Source organism: Podarcis gaigeae (assembly GCF_964106915.1).
Source record: "Podarcis gaigeae genome assembly, chromosome: 3".
NCBI lineage: Eukaryota > Metazoa > Chordata > Lepidosauria > Squamata > Lacertidae > Podarcis > Podarcis gaigeae.
The window spans coordinates 102,124,444-102,140,552 of record NC_139680.1 but is presented as its reverse complement, the minus strand read 5'-3'; the positions used below and the strand labels follow the sequence as shown (position 1 = coordinate 102,140,552).

Below are 16,109 nucleotides of genomic sequence, written 5' to 3'. Positions count from 1 at the left end.
CAACAGCCGATTATGTCACACACAAAGCACTACATCAAAGAAAGTAACACACACACACCATCTCCCTGAGGCCCATCCTACATCAAAAGCAGCCATAGGGGTTTTCCTTACTCATTGTCACAGCTGACTTCATTCACAGTGTCCTTATGAGCTCATTCGTTTACAAATTCCAGCAAGTCACTGTCCCAGGACAAACAGACAGCCACACCAACTTTGGACCACCTATCTATAAAAAAAAAAAAATCAACATGCAGGATATGAGTTAATACTTCATGATCTGAACACTGAAGGAAAGAGCGGGTATATCCCTTCTCAACAAAATTTGACATGTGAGAGAGACTTAATCAAACTTAATAAGCATTTTCCAAAAGTAAAATATGTGATTTATTTCTAACATCCAGTGTACTTTAATAATAATTATTATTATTTATTTATACCCCGCCCATCTGGCTGAGTTTCCCCAGCCACTCTGGGCGGCTCCCAATTGAGTGTTAAAAACAATACAGCATTAAACTTTATGTCACGCTGCCAATAAACTCGTCTCAGGTTGTTGCTTTAGGGTGGCATATCTGAGCTGCAATCCTATTCGCACTTACCTGATTCAGTGTATCTCTGAGTAAGCAAGGCCAGCCCAAGATGTTTTGGCACCTGAGGTAAACCACAAAATGGTGACCTGCACCCTGTCCACCAGGGAAGAAGGGGTGCATCAGGAACAAAGAGGAACCAAATATTTACATCAGGAACAAGGGTGGGAGGAGACCAGGAGTGTCTCCTATTTGCCAACAGCACCCTATATGGACAGCATTAGGGGGGCACCAAGGAGGTGCAGATCTGGCATCCACAGAGCACCCCACAACCATCGCTGCCCCAGGAGCAGGAGGTGATGCATTCCTTGGAGGCCAGGTCTGCTACCCCTGCAGACCTTGCCACCTGAGGTCGCCTCACCTTGCCTCATGGGTGAGCCGGCATTGTGAGTAGGGATGCACGAATGCAGCAACCAGTTCACAGAAACTTCCAGAAGAGCAATCCTAACCTGCTAGGAAGGGCAATTGAGGGGCAGTTGGATCCTGTGGTTCTCTCTCCCTTTAGGAGAAGAGGGAGTTGTTTGGGTAAATAAGGAGATATGCAACCAGAGGCTTCCTTGTTGGGGAGGAGAAAAGCTCCTCCACTCAGTAGAGGATGAAGAGGGTGAGGTGAGGATATTTATAGCAAAAGTAATAAAATGAAATTGTTATTTAGGGGAACTGAATTTAATTCTAAATTATATTCCGGAAACGTGGGAGATTTCAAGGGGTCAAAAAAAATGGATGTACCTTGCCATATTAGAAGCAAAAAAACTTGTTTTGATGAAATGGAAGAGCCGCAAAAAGATTCCATTGAGTACATGGATTGATAATATGGACAGATTAGCTACATACAAACAAATTGCATGTCAACGCAAAATAAGAATGGATAAATATGAAGAAATCTGGAACGAATATTTAAGCGATAAGGTGGATAGTAGGAGGAGGAGAGAGAGCTGGGAAAATATTATTTAAAAAAGGTGTAGTCGTAGGTATATCAGTGTATTCAAATCTGAATTGTCAAATTGTGTTATTGTTACTATGGTTTTTGTTCTACAGTGGTACCTCGAGTTAAGTACTTAATTTGTTCCGGAGGTCCGTTCTTAACCTGAAACTGTTCTTAAACTGAAGCACCACTATAGCTAATGGGGCCTCCTGCTGCTGCCACGCCGCTGGAGCACGATTTCTGTTCTCATCCTGAAGCAAAGTTCTTAACCTGAAGCAATATTTCTGGGGTAGCAGAGTCTGTAACCTGAAGCATATTTTACCCGAGGTACCACTGTATGTGTCTTTTGCAGTTAATGTTTGTATCGAAAAAATGATTAATTTTTTTTTTTTTAAAAAAGAGAATGAAGAGGGTCATGCTAGGGTGGGGTAAGGAGAAGCCTGCAAGCAGTTGCAAGCAGTTCCATAGGCTGCCTGCTATGGAAGAGCAACCAGTCGTGCAGCTCTGCCATCAAATGGAGCACCGTTACTAGGGAGTCTGCACCAAAAAAAGCCATATACTGTACAGAATGAATGTGTCTGAAGTCTCTATGACAGTTCAGGGGATGACTCAATTTCCCCTCCAGATTTGACAGCAGGACGTAATCCCTGAAGAATAAAACCGAAAGAAAAGCAATATTCCCATTTGCTGGACTTTAGGCTCTTTCAGGGCTCCTGAATACGATGTGCAGATGGAGTAAATTTCACGCAAAATTATCTGCAGCAGCTGTGCAGTAAAGTTTTCACATGGCTCCTTAGGGGTTAAAAAATATCCACTCCCCCCCAACCCCCCCACACCATTACATAATATATCCTGACTGAAAATTCCATTAGGCAAACCTGCATTTTGTACAGCTGCAAAAGGATGCATTGTCATGATGAAGTTCATTCTAAGGAGCAAAGGAATTCCTGTTCAGTTAAGGTCATGCGTCAGAAATACCCTTTTTTTGTGCCATCAGGCTTTTGAAAGACAACACCTCACTTCCTGCCTTGATTCACGTACGGTTCTTATTCCAAAAGAAATACTTGAGGATTTTAGGTATACTTTTGCATCGCGACACATCAGCTTCTAAGATTATGCCAGGGTTCCATCCGTTTATCACCACTTTATATGCGCTACTAAAGGCTCTGATTTTTGAAAAACTCAGCAACATTCTTATTTTGTTGCTGAAGACAATGGGAAGTTGTTCCCAATATAATTATTATCACACCTGAAGGTGTATAAATATAAAAGCCGTTTTTAGCAGGGTAGGGGTGTTCTCGAGACTTTTATGCACTTAGGTACAAAAGAGGGGAATTGTTTCTAAGAGGTATGCAGGTTAAGTGCCCTGAAGGAGAGAAAAAGAAAAGAAAAAATAATATCTGTCTAGAAGAATGGGGGGGTGCATCTTTTTAGGATTGTGTGTGTGTGACAAATTGCCCTTTCAATTTCTGCATATTGAAAATCATATGCCTGCCAGCCTGCTCCAATTTTTACAAAAAAAATCTATATGAGATCTTTCCCCCCCTCCAAAGTGTTTTATAAATAATAAATATTTCTATTACACTACACCACAAACGTTCATCAGTTTCATGTCAATGTGTCATGTTCTCCCTTCTCTCTATTAGACATTGTCAGAACTCCACTCAGAAGACTACATTTCCCAGGTTTCCCTGAGGAGAGGAAATGACTATTTAACGCATTTAAATCTGCAGCACTGATGTAAACTTCTCCTGTGCAGGAGTGTTAATAATCAGACATCAGTGACTATGAACATCAACCGCTTTGAATGATAGCTTGCGAGTCATTCTAACCACATTTACGAAGATCAATATTTTTATCCACTGTGAATAACTTCTGTCCTTTTCGATATGGAAAAATCTTTGCAAAAACAAGAGAGAATATCCTAAGAAAGAACAATTTAAAGTAGAATCTATGCTAAAAGTGACCTCTACGGGGGAAAACTGAGGTGCGTGCAAACTGGTGATTATAGTTTGGCACCAAGCACTTCTTGACAATCTAAGTGTGAGCGCTCAGCCCTTCCTGAAGGTACCCAGCACATCACAGGATCCAAACCCTCTTTTCCAAAACCGCAAGCTGCATTGTACTTTGTTTACTGCTCGCTTATCCTGAACTGCAGGGCTTTCTGACATGCAGATCGTTTTGGAAACAGCTTCTCTCATCTTCTTTGATGGCTTCAAAAGGCCAGAAAAAATCTCTCCCCTTTTGGACAGCCAACCAGCCAAACCCAAGAAAACTGCCGTTTAGCTGCGTGATAATTAGAGCCCATTTATAACTCAGCTGACCTTCCTTGGCCTTAAAATAACTTGCCGTGTCCTTGCTAAAGGAGTACAGGCACATCTGATCTACCGAGTTCAATCGTTTTTTTACATAGAATGAAATTTTCAAGAGCACCTTAAGTGGTTGGTGGAAGTCAACAAATGTGACAGTCGCAGGATAAAAAACTCAGCAGAGGTCAAGGGGGAGTCAGCGGAACCTAATATTCCCATAAACCTGCCTCCTTTAGGCAACCTACTTTTGCAACATTAACCAATTAGGGGTAGAAATTTGGTTCTGTTTGCACTTGAAAGCAAAGCTACCTAATCTATACGTACACAAACAATACGTGAATTGATTTGGTAAAGTTGGGAAAACCAATGAAAATGGTTTGGCAAAAAACAAACAAACCTACCCCGATTTAGGACATACGTTTCAAAACATGTAGGGTGGCGCTGTGGTCTAAACCACAGAGCCTAGGATTTGCCGATCAGAAGGTTGGCGGTTTGAATCCCCGTGATGGGGTGAGCTCCCGTTGCTCGGCCCCTGCTCCTGTCAACCTAGCAGTTCAAAAGCACACCAAGTGCAAGTAGATAAATAGGTACCGCTCTGGCGGGAAGGTAAACGGCGTTTCCGTGCGCTGCTCTGGTTCGCCAGAAGCGGCTTAGTCATGCTGGCCACATGACCCGGAAGTTGTATGCCGGCTCCCTTGGCCAATAAAGTGAGATGAGTGCCACAACCCCAGAGTCGCCCACAACTGGACCTAATGGTCAGGGGTCCCTTTACCTTTAAAAACATGTCGTTATCTAAACATGCATTCTACGGATTCAATGAGCATGCAGATTTCCCATGGGCATCTTGCTGGCCACTGTGAAAACAGGATGCTGGACTAGATGGGGCCCTTGGCTTGATGCAGCAGGTCTCTTATTATGTGAGGCTCTTGTTCGAGGCAGTCATCTCCCCCTAAACCTGTGGGTCTGTAACTCTGTTCCAGGGACTGCAGTAGCCCCTTGGAAACATATCAGGAGATTCTCACCAAGATCGGCAACGACAGATACGTGTTGCTGGTGGCTAGCTTCTCCATCACAACCAGACATCCCCTGTAATATGCAGCTGTAGGGGAGTGTCGGTGCATTCATGCTAAATAATATTGCTTCCAGATTTGCAATCAGTTCTAGCAATATCGGCCTTCAAAGACACCACCTCACAGACTCACTTGTTCCGCTTGGCTTTGCATTTCAGATAACTTTAAGGCCTTTCACAATAATCGTTTCAATCTCCTGGTTACTTTACGCTGAGCTGTGTATTGCTTTAATCGGAGGTTATTGCCGCTGCTTTGTGATGTGTGTGCGTGTGTGCGAGCGAGCGAGCGAGAATAAATAACTAAAATGAAAATATGTCCAAGACTGAATCTACTGAGCTCTTTGGTCCTTTCCCACGTACAACTGCGAACCACAATGTGTGGTCTGCAGCGCTGTACAGTCGTACCTCAGGTTACAGATGCTTCAGGTTACAGACGCTTCATGTTACAGACTCTGCTAATCCAGAAATAGTACCTCAGGTTAAGAACTTTGCTTCAGGGTGAGAACAGAAACTGAGGCAGCAGGAGGCCCCATTAGCTAAAGTGGTACCTCAGGTTAAGAACAGTTTCAGGTTAAGAATGGACCTCTGGAAAGAATTAATTTCTTAACCTGAGGTACCACTGTATTAAAAAGCACAGGACACCAAGTCCATTAATAAATTCCAGTGGAAAAGAAGAAGCAGGAGTTATCACCGTGCGCAGGTGTTAATTAGGAGCATGTTTCTCTCCCGCAGCTGAGCACCTGTTACCAAACATTTACAACTCAGCTGGCGCAGTGTCAGTCAAGCAAAGCCCTGGTGCTTTATCGTTGTGCAACCTCAGGCTAAACTAGACCTGCAGAATCAGGATTAACGCAACCGCTCATCTTTCAAAGATGAGGCCGATTTGCAATCCTCGTGTTTACAAGGCCCTTCACTGCAACGTTTGGTTCTGGAGGGCCCTTGGGCGAGGAGCACCCATCTTGAGGCCACCGCCTCTATGCCTGCCTCTCCTTCTGTGCATCTCCTGCAGGAGGTTGCTGCTCCTTCCAGCACTTGCTCGCAGAAGCCACTCCAAGATGCAAAATGAAATTCCAAGGTTTTTGTTTTAGTTTTTGCTCCTACGTCCCGCTTTTGTGAGCAATCACAGAAGAAATTCACCAGTGGGTTGCTGGAGAGCACCCAAACACTGTAGATTTCTGGCAAGCGGTGGACTGCCTTGAAAATTCTTACAGGAAGATGCACCTCATGGCGAGCTTTTGCCAGGTATCCCTAGCTGACCACTGCTGGGAGGCAGAATGAGTTGCCAGATGGGCCCTTGATGGGATCCATCAAGGCAGTTCTTCTGTTCTTATTGGCAGGCTTTACTAACAAGCAAACAAACAATTCACTCTACATTATACTGGTAACGAATCCCAGAGACCAAGAAAACGTGCAGACTTTTAGTCTCTAAAGAGCCGGAATGAGATTCCAATAGCAGCAATCTCGCTCCCAATTAGGTAGTTCCAATCTCGTTGAAGTCAATAGGGTTCAATTGTTTCATTTTCTTGCTATTCTTGTTCTAACACACTGACAACAGACAAAAGCAGGGACGGTGCTGGATTTCAGAACTGAGGGAGAGAAGTAAGTACTTGGAAACAAATTACCCCTGTTTGCAAAAAAAAAAAAAAAAAAAAAAAAAGCCTGAACCAATTACAAACAGAGCCCAAGAAATCTCTGAAGTCTGGCTCAACTCATGATTAGTTCTGCTTCGCACCAACCTTCCCTGCAATAGAGTCTCCCACCTCCCTCTTTCCCAAACATACCTCAGCAGGGGAATGCGGGGGGGGGGGGGACCAGAGGCAAGGAAAGATCAGGGCAAAGATGTTCCCGGATTTAAGTTCGCACCATAGACTCAGCTACGTTAGTAAAGAAAAAGCGTTATATATGCGTTATAACACTGTGACACCAGATGGCGCTGTGGAGTCCCATCTTTCATCCACGTGATTTCCCACTATGAGGTTTACGACGAGTTTTCCTGAAATGTTTTTGATGTGTCTAGATCCAGCCTGTGTTTTGAGAAATACAGTGGGTAGCTTTCAAACAGGCTAAGAAGCTCTTCATCACTGGTTGGGAAACAGAATCATAGACCCACCATCTGAGCTCTCACCAGAAGTGGTACGGCCAAGTTACAGGTCAACCTCACCTGGAAAGAATCAGACCCACAATTAAATTCTGCGATGGAGCCATTCTAATTCTGCAACAGAAGAAGAAATCTCTGGATCTACCTTAGTCAACATCCTTCGGAGACCCAAGAATATCTACCATTTGGAGGCTATTATTTCTCAAGAAAGGAGGTGTTAAGGGACAAACTCTGATTGTGTTTATACCTGTTGTAAATACGAACGAACAGTACTGGTTTCTTAAGAGAAGGTTCATGTAAATGTTCCGGCGGCCAGCTACTCTTGTTTATTGTGAGAAGCTGTAAATTGAAAATGTGTAAATGGAATTTCCCCGTGAGCAACAATGGAGTCAACCGCACTCTAGATATAAACACACCAGGCTTGCCAACAAGTCTGCATAAGTTACTAGTCCATAAGAATGTTTAATTAATTCATATATTAGTCATTTGTGGCACATCGACAGCTTAAGAGGGAAACAAAAGCACAGCTCTTACAGGTTCCAAAAAGCTTCACAGCCAATTTGCCCGGAGAAAGTTCTTACATACAACAAGGCAACGAGGCAATTCACAAGCCTCAAAAGGCTGTCCAGCTGAGGATCTAACACAAAGCACATAAGCTAAGGCCAACGCAATGGCTTTTTCTGAGGAATTATTGCAGGACACATGGCTTGAATCCAACTGAGGATGTTTCACTGCATTGCATCAAACACCTATCTAGATGGACCAACGCTCCGACTCAGTATAAGATTCAGTACGGACACACGAAAAGCTTTCTTTATTTCCCTAATTTGTCAAATTTCTATACTGCTCTTCATCCAAGGATCACCCACACACGAAAGTTTAAAAGGCTATTATCAGTGTACTGGAAGAAGCAAAGATCACCAGTGTTGAAGCAATGATTCTTCAACATCCACTTTGTTGGACTGGTCATGTTGTGCAAATGCCTGATGATCGTCTTCCAAAGCAACTACTCTATTCCGAACTTAAAAACCGAAAGCATAATGCTGGTGGTCAACAAAAGAGGTTTAAAGACTGTCTCAAGGCAAATCTTTAAAAATGTAGTATAAACACCGACAACCGGGAAACACTGGTCTGCGAGCGCTCCAGTTGGAGAACAGCCTTTACCAAAGGTGTCATGGGCTTTGAAGACACTCGAACTCAGGACGCAGGGGAGAAACGTGCTAAGAGGAAGGCATGCTTGACAAATCCAAACCGTGATCAACGCCCGCCCGGAAGCCAATGTCCCCACTGTGGAAGGACGTGTGGATCCAGAATTGGCCTCCACAGTCACTTACGAACTCATTGTTAAAACCATGTTTATGGAAGACAATCTTACTCAGCCACAAGTGATCAGCAAAGAAGAAGAGAAATACCAGGGAGGCATTCAACAAAGCATACAGTGAAAAACTCCCTCAGAACAACACAGCCAATCAGGGACTGTGTTATTTGGAAAGACCTGGGAAGTTACTGCCAGTCCAAGCAATAGACCATACTGGCATAGATGGGCAAGCAGTTTGAATTGATATAAGGTGTTTTCCCTTGTTCCACTGTAAGCCTCCCAGGTCTAGTCTTTTTTCTTCTCCAAATCTCATAGACTTGAGGATAATAATATTCCACTTCTTGTGAGCACTGACTAAGTCAAAGGTGGGATCCCTGTAGCCCTGTAGATATTGCAGGACTTCAAACTACCCCAAAAAACAAATAGTGGGGAGTGAGAAATGAAGAGATGAATGTTTAGCAACCACGAAAGCCAAGAAAACAATAAACAAGTTGGGAAATTGAATGTATATATATATATTTTTTTAAGTCTTCTCAAATACTGTACAGGGAAATATACCAGAGTAACCACATTTTTAAAAAATAAACCAATAATTTAATGTATAAACAATAGGCAAGAAAAACACTTATATGTGGCAAAAACCAATGTATAACAAATATGAAATGCGTTTTTACCACATGTTGGTTGTCTTCAGTAGTATAACACAGTCAAACACAAGCTCTCACATGTACATATGAACGAAGTAAACCAACTCTCTTAGCCCAATGTGCCAAGTAACATAACAACGTAACAGTGGTGTTTAAAGCAGCTGCCACACTCATATTAAGGGCAAGCTAGGCAGGCCGACACAGAGAATCTTTACATAATCCCAGATCTAAATTACTCTGGGACATCCCTGGAACCTCAAAGGCAAACAAAGACTGGCAGTCATTTCCCATCGGCCTCATCCGGCACACTCAATGATCCAGAGGGCCACAGGTTCTCCACACATCCATAACGGGCCATCACTTCTATCAATTACAAAACAGGTAAAGGTAAAGGTAAAGGTAAAGGTAAAGGTAAAGGTAAAGGTACCCCTGCCCGTACGGGCCAGTCTTGACAGACTCTGGGGTTGTGCGCCCATCTCACTCAAGAGGCCAGGGGCCAGCGCTGTCCGGAGACACTTCCGGGTCACGTGGCCAGCGTGACATCGCTGCTCTGGCGAGCCAGAGCCGCACACAGAAACGCCGTTTACCTTCCCGCTGGTAAGCGGTCCCTATTTATCTACTTGCACCCGGAGGTGCTTTCGAACTGCTAGGTTGGCAGGCGCTGGGACCGAGCAGCGGGAGCGCACCCCGCCGCAGGGATTCGAACCGCCGACCTTTCGATCGGCAAGTCCTAGGCGCTGAGGCTTTAACCCACAGTGCCACCTGCGTCCCATTACAAAACAGGCATGTTGCTAATTTCACAGTTGTTCCTAACGAAAGAAAGAGACAGAATAAACTAGCAAGTGACAGGTTTTTTTAAACTATCATTTTAGTTTCGGTTTAGTTTAGTTTTTGCTTTTGATTTGCCTGACTGTATTACATTTACGTTATCGTACACTACTCTGGAATTCTTCATGACTTAGACATTCAAGAGAAATGCATTAAATAGATAAGGGTCTAGGCTCTGCAGCTCAGTAAACAGAGAACTGAGCAAAAAGTGGCTGGGTGGCTCTTTAAAAACTTATCCCTGTCTTCTTCTATCAAACGATTGGTAATGGTGAAGTAGCTTCTCTCAAAGGCCCCTTGTCCCCAACTCACTGCATTCCCCACATTGCTTCATCTCTGGGGAAGAGATTGCTATGGTCTGTAGCAAACTCTAGGTCTGTGCAGAGAGACTGTGAGATCCAGCAGTAGGGATGGTGTCAGCCCCGATATCCTTGGATGCCAGCTGACCACCACTCTGGATGGTGGAGACGTCAGGCACCATCCTGGGCGTTGGGTTGCAAGTGGCCAATAGTCAGGTGCAAAATGTGCCTGGCTAATTTTGAACACTGCCCTCCACCCACCAGGTAGTGCAGTGTTCGAAATTAGCCAGGCACATTTTGCACCTGACTATTGGCCACTTGCAACCCAATGCCCAGGATGGTGCCTGACGTCTCCACCATCCAGACTTGCATGCTTGGGGATCCTTGGATCTTGACTGTTTTCACATGCTAGCAACACATCCTCTTGAATTCTATCTATTATATTTTATCTGCACAACCAGAATTTCAGGAACAAAATTCACTGCAGGAGCAGTGAACAACGTTATAGTTCATTGTTGTAGCTTGTCTTCACTCACCCCAGCCCACTGCTCTGCTCACAGCTGTGAAGAATATTCCTACATTCCTACATTGTGAATGGTCCATGTTAACTAGCTCAAGGTTGTCATCTGAACTAGGCAGATGTATAACTGAGAATCCATCACAGTCAGTCCATCACTTGAAAAATACAGTGGTACTTTGGTTCTCAAACTTAATCTGTTCCGGAAGTCCATTCCAAAACCAAAGCATTCCAAAACCAAGGGGCACTTTCCCATAGAAAGTAATGCAAAATGAATTAATCCGTTCCAGACTTTTAAAAACAACCCCTAAAACAGCAGTTTAACATGAATTTTACCATCTAACGATACCGTTGATCCATAAAATGAAAGCAATAAGCAACGTACTGCAGTCACACAATCAAACCATCAGTAGCTGAACTGGGTTCCACACAAAAACAAAAACAAAAGAGCCACAAAAACGCAAAATAAATAGCAAAAACAGACAGATCTCAGCGTAACACTCAAAACAGAAGTGTGGCACTCAAATCGGAAGCATAAGACTCAAAATGGAGCACGTTCGACTTCCGGAAAAAGTTCGCAAACTGGAACACTTATTTCCGGGTTTGCAGTGTTTGGGTTCCAAGTTGATTGAGTACCGAGGTGTTTGAGAATCAAGGTACCACTGTAAAGTCTTTAGAGCCGTCTTGGCCAAAAATGGCAACTAAGCATTTCGTCTTGGTGACTATAACCTTGGTTGAAGGAGACATTTGGTGCCTAGCTTATCCATCTGATTTTCTAACACTGGAGGTAGTTAGGGGTCACCTGCCACTTTAATAATGCATAGCATTAGTCCAGAGTCAAAACAAAAAAAAAAATCCTTCCAGTAGCACCTTAAAGACCAACTAAGTTAGTTCTTGGTATGAGCTTTCGTGTGCATGCACACTTCTTCAGATACACTGAAGAAAGCTCACACGAAAGCTCATACCAAGAACTAACTTAGTTGGTCTTTAAGGTGCTACTGGAAGGAATTTTTTTTGTTTTGACTATGGCAGACCAACACGGCTACCTATCTGTAATTAGTCCAGAGAACTGTGAGAAATGTAAATATGGACAGGCTCAAATATTTGGACCAGAAATAACTTGAGCAAATCACTGTCTCTCAGCCTAAACTCTCTTGTAGGAATTAAATTGACAATCCCCATCTACACAGCCCTAAGCCTCTTGTGGGAATGGCAGGATCTAACGGTGGTGAATAAGTTAACATTTCTGTAAGTAAGGATTCCAGATCTCTATTTTACACAGTGCTACTTTATATTCACAGTAACTACGGCTGTTACTCACAACTTCGACCTTTCTCTTCACTTCCCACACCACCCATATTTTTGCTTTGTAGTTCACTATGCTCGCATTCACACTGTAATTATTTTTGTACTTTATTGTAACCCACCAAGGAAATAGGATCAAAGGGCAATATATTTTTAAAAAATCTTTTGAATGTATGAATAAAGTCAGAAAAAAAATTCTGTTTCTGAAACATTAGTCACTTCAGAACATACCTCTACATGCATAAGAGGTGTGCTAATCCTGAAAATAACCTGATCATGTTGCTACTATGGAGCACCATAAGATAGCTCTATCTCTCAGGTTCTGTTCTCAATCCTCCTCTTTCAATGGATGGCAAACACATAAAAGGAAATCACTTCAAGGATTTCCCTTAATCCAAGACAACCAGCAGCGTCAATGTCTCAAGGCACATATATTGATCACCTCTCTGAACCTTGGTTATTATTTCTGTAGAATGGGGCTACCGTATTTTTTGCTCTATAAGACTCACTTTTTCCCTCCTAAAAAGTAAGGGGGAATGTGTGTGCGTCTTATGGAGCGAATGCAGGCTGCACAGCTATCCCAGAAGCCAGAACAGCAAGAGGGATTGCTGCTTTCACTGTGCAGCGATCCCTCTTGCTGTTCTGGCTTCTGAAATTCAGAATATTTTTTTTTCTTGTTTTCCTCCTCCAAAAACTAGGTGTGTCTTGTGGTCTGGTGTGTCTTATAGAGCGAAAAATACGGTAAATATAACTTTAGCTAACTTTAGTTTATCTGCACACCAGGCACTTCATGATATCTCTGAGCTCATCTCTGATCACTCCACCTCTTTTGGTACCATTGACTGATCTGATCTGATGTCACAATGGTCCTCACCAAAATAGATGCTGGAGCCCATAACTGAGGGACAGCTGTGGCGTAAGAGGGCAACCCTGCTCCATGGTTGTGGCTGGAGGTCTTGCAACCATAGAGAGTGGACTGTTTAGTGCAGGGATGGTGAATCTGTGATCCCTGAGATGCTATGGACTCCAACTCCCATCAGCCCCAGCCGGCATGGCCAGTGGTCAGGAATGACTGGAGTTGTAGTCTAGAAACATCTGGAACGCCACAGGTTCCTTGTCTCTCCTTTGGATTTAGAATTCCAAAATTTATAGGCAATGCTGAGCTAAATTAAATATTGTTGGGTCACATTAGCACTGCGGGCAGTTTGAGTGGCACTTAAGAGGCACAGCCTTGTCGGGCAGTCCTTTACCTTTTTACCACAAACAGACAAGCAAGAGCAGCTCCTTTTAAGATAGCATAATCAAAGCAATGTTTCTAAGAAGCACATCGCTAGTAGCAGACCGTGAGCGGACGATCTGTATCTAGACAACCAGCAATTATTTTAAAACAGCGCTTTCTTTATTTTGGTGTGTTTGTTGTCTTGATTACTTCACGCTTGCGTGGTTTATGTGTGTCCACTGACAAAGCTTATGTACACTGCTGAGTAATTGAAAAAGGAGGACACAGAAACCCAGGCATCCCATCATCCCTGGTAACACAAATATTGGGCCATGTGATTGGCACCTGGGTCTCTCAAGAGGACAGAAAGTCTCTCACACATGTTGCTGGATCTATTCACCTCCCCCTCTTACCTGCTACTCTTGTGATTTGCCTCCCCATTCATTGTGGGTTTCCATTCTTATTCTTCATCCTTTCAACCCTCTTTTCTCCTTTTCTTATAATTTTCTCAATATCAGTCCAGGGGTTGGTAACCTGCAGCCCATGGGCCACAAGCGGCCCACGGGGGTCGTTTAAACAGCCCATGAGCCACTCCCGAACTGAGCCACCCGCTCAGCGAGTCTCTGTGCGCTGCGCTAAATCGGTGCAGCACGGAGTGGGGACTCACTCCCGTGGTGCCGGAAATCACATCTGCAGAGATGCAGACGCCGGAAATTGTGTCTGCACAGACGCGATCCAGCCCAAGGGGCAATCTCCACGGGAGTAAACCAGCCTAGGCGAGGTAAACCTTGCCAACCCCTGTCATAGTCCCTATTGTTCCCCTTTGCCTTTTCTCACCCCACCTTCTTTTTCTCTCCCCAATTCCCCACTAGGGCTGGGCGATATCTAGTTTTCAATGTCGCGATATATCACCAGCTAAATGTCCCGATATGCCGATACAGTGGTGCCTTGGATTAAGAACTTAATTCATTCTGGAGGCCCGTTCTTAACCTGAAACTGTTCTTAACCTGAAGCACCACTTATCTAATGGGGCCTCCCACTGCCGCTGTGCCGCCGCAGCTGCACGATTTCTGTTGTCGTCCTGAAGCAAAGTTCTTAACCCGAGGTACTATTTCTGGGTTATTGGAGCCTGTAACCTGAAGCGTCTTGTAACCTGAAGCATCTGTAACCCGAGGTACCAATGTATATCACAATGTCTGAAATAAGGGTGGAGCTATGTAGAGGCACTGGCTAGCTTCACAATTTTCCCTCAATCATGGTTGTTGCCGGTGCCTGCTCTTGTGATTTGCTGCCCCCCTGCATGAGGCTGGGCAGAGCTGAACTGTCAGAGTTAACAGAGTTAACAACGGTTACAGGAATTGAGAGAAGCGTTGGCTGGCTTCACAATTTTTCCCACCAGTGTGGTGTAGTGGTTAAGAACCGGGTTTGCATCTCCGCTCCTCTACATGCAGCTGCTGGGTGACCTTGGGCCAGTCACACTTCTCTGAAGTCTCTCAGCTCCACTCACCTTACAGAGTGTTTGTTGTGGGGGAGGAAGGGAAAAGAAGAATGTTAGCCGCTTTGAGACTCCTTCAGGTAGTGATAAAGCAGGATATCAAATCCAAACTCTTCTCCTTATTGTGATTTTTGCATAGCATGTGCACACACACACATTATGATTCGCGATATATTTCCAGGTCGGAAATTATGAAACCGACACCACAATATGGACTTCAAACCGGTTTTGGACGATATATCAATATATCTATCGCCCAGCCCTGCTTACTGCTTTCACAAAATACTTTTCTATCCCTTCATAGCCATCTCAGGGAAGTGGGACATCATTCAAGTCATAGTTGCGCAGGACCAAGCTCTGGAATTTCTTCCAATATTAGCGCTCAAACTGAGAGCATGTAAATCATTAAGGAGCGGCAGCAGCCATGAATGCAGTTAACCACTAGTAAGACATGACATGGTAGAAGTCAATAACTGGGGAAAGGGACTGTGTTAAAGTCTGCGAGTTTCTGCAGCTTTCTGTCCCAGCTGGATATACCAGTACTGATGTCTGGCCTGGGCTGGCAAGCCGCCATTTTAAATTTCTCACAATGTCTCCAACATTGTAGTGCTGTCTGAAGCATTGTGGGAAATCAAAATGGCCACCTGCTGCACCCATAGCTGTCAACCTTCCCTTTTTTTGTGGGAAATCCCCTTATTTCAGCGCCGTTTCCTGCTGCTTCCCATTGCTATCCTGGATTGTTAGATATCCCGTAGACTGTCTGCGTGACAGGTGAGGCTGCTGATCCCTTATTTTCAAATCCGAAAGTTTACGGCTATGCTGCTTGATCCCTTATTTTCGAGGCTGCTGATCCCTTATTTTCAAATCTGAAAGTTGACAGCTATGGCTGCACCTGCATCATGCAAACCCATGGCCAGGGGCCCACCAGATACAGGAGAACAACTTGCCATTGGGCCCCTCAGACTTTGAGGGCCCAAGTTCTAGACTGGCTTGAACCCTCTCAATTAAGCTTTGCCTGGAAAGTTAAGGTTGCGGAGTAAATAAATCCAAACCACCAGAGAGAACAGATTCTGTTCTTTCACTAGTACATTTGGGACTCCATACCCTCTTCTAAAAACAACAACAACTGCCTGGTTTTTAAATTCTGCAAAAACATTTGCACCTCAGAGGAAGGCAATATATTGCATCAGAGGCTTTTGGCAGGTTAAGAGAAGGTGTGATTGCACGTCTCTCTTGGTTAGAGGCGAGCTAATTCTACCGTAGCAGATGGAGGAAGTTATCACACTCATATGCAACCCGCCTCAAATGCCTGCTAAGCAAAAATAAATCTATTGATCCACAGCAAAGATATTTTCGAGGAGATGCTGTACACAACAACAGGGATTGTCAGAAAAAGGAAAAAAAACATATTGCAAGTTTGGGATGGTAACTTGAAGGCAAAGCTCCCTGCGTTTCAGAAACAGATTGAGATGGGGAGAATAAGCACATGGGGCTGCAGA

The 16,109-nt window shown here is 44.0% G+C and overlaps 1 protein-coding gene across 1 annotated transcript in view; it reads right to left on the bottom strand.

The window, feature by feature from the left end:
- PRKCE (protein kinase C epsilon) overlaps positions 1–16,109 on the bottom strand; it is a 308,928-nt gene that overhangs the window by 269,684 nt on the left and 23,135 nt on the right. The window lies entirely within an intron of this gene.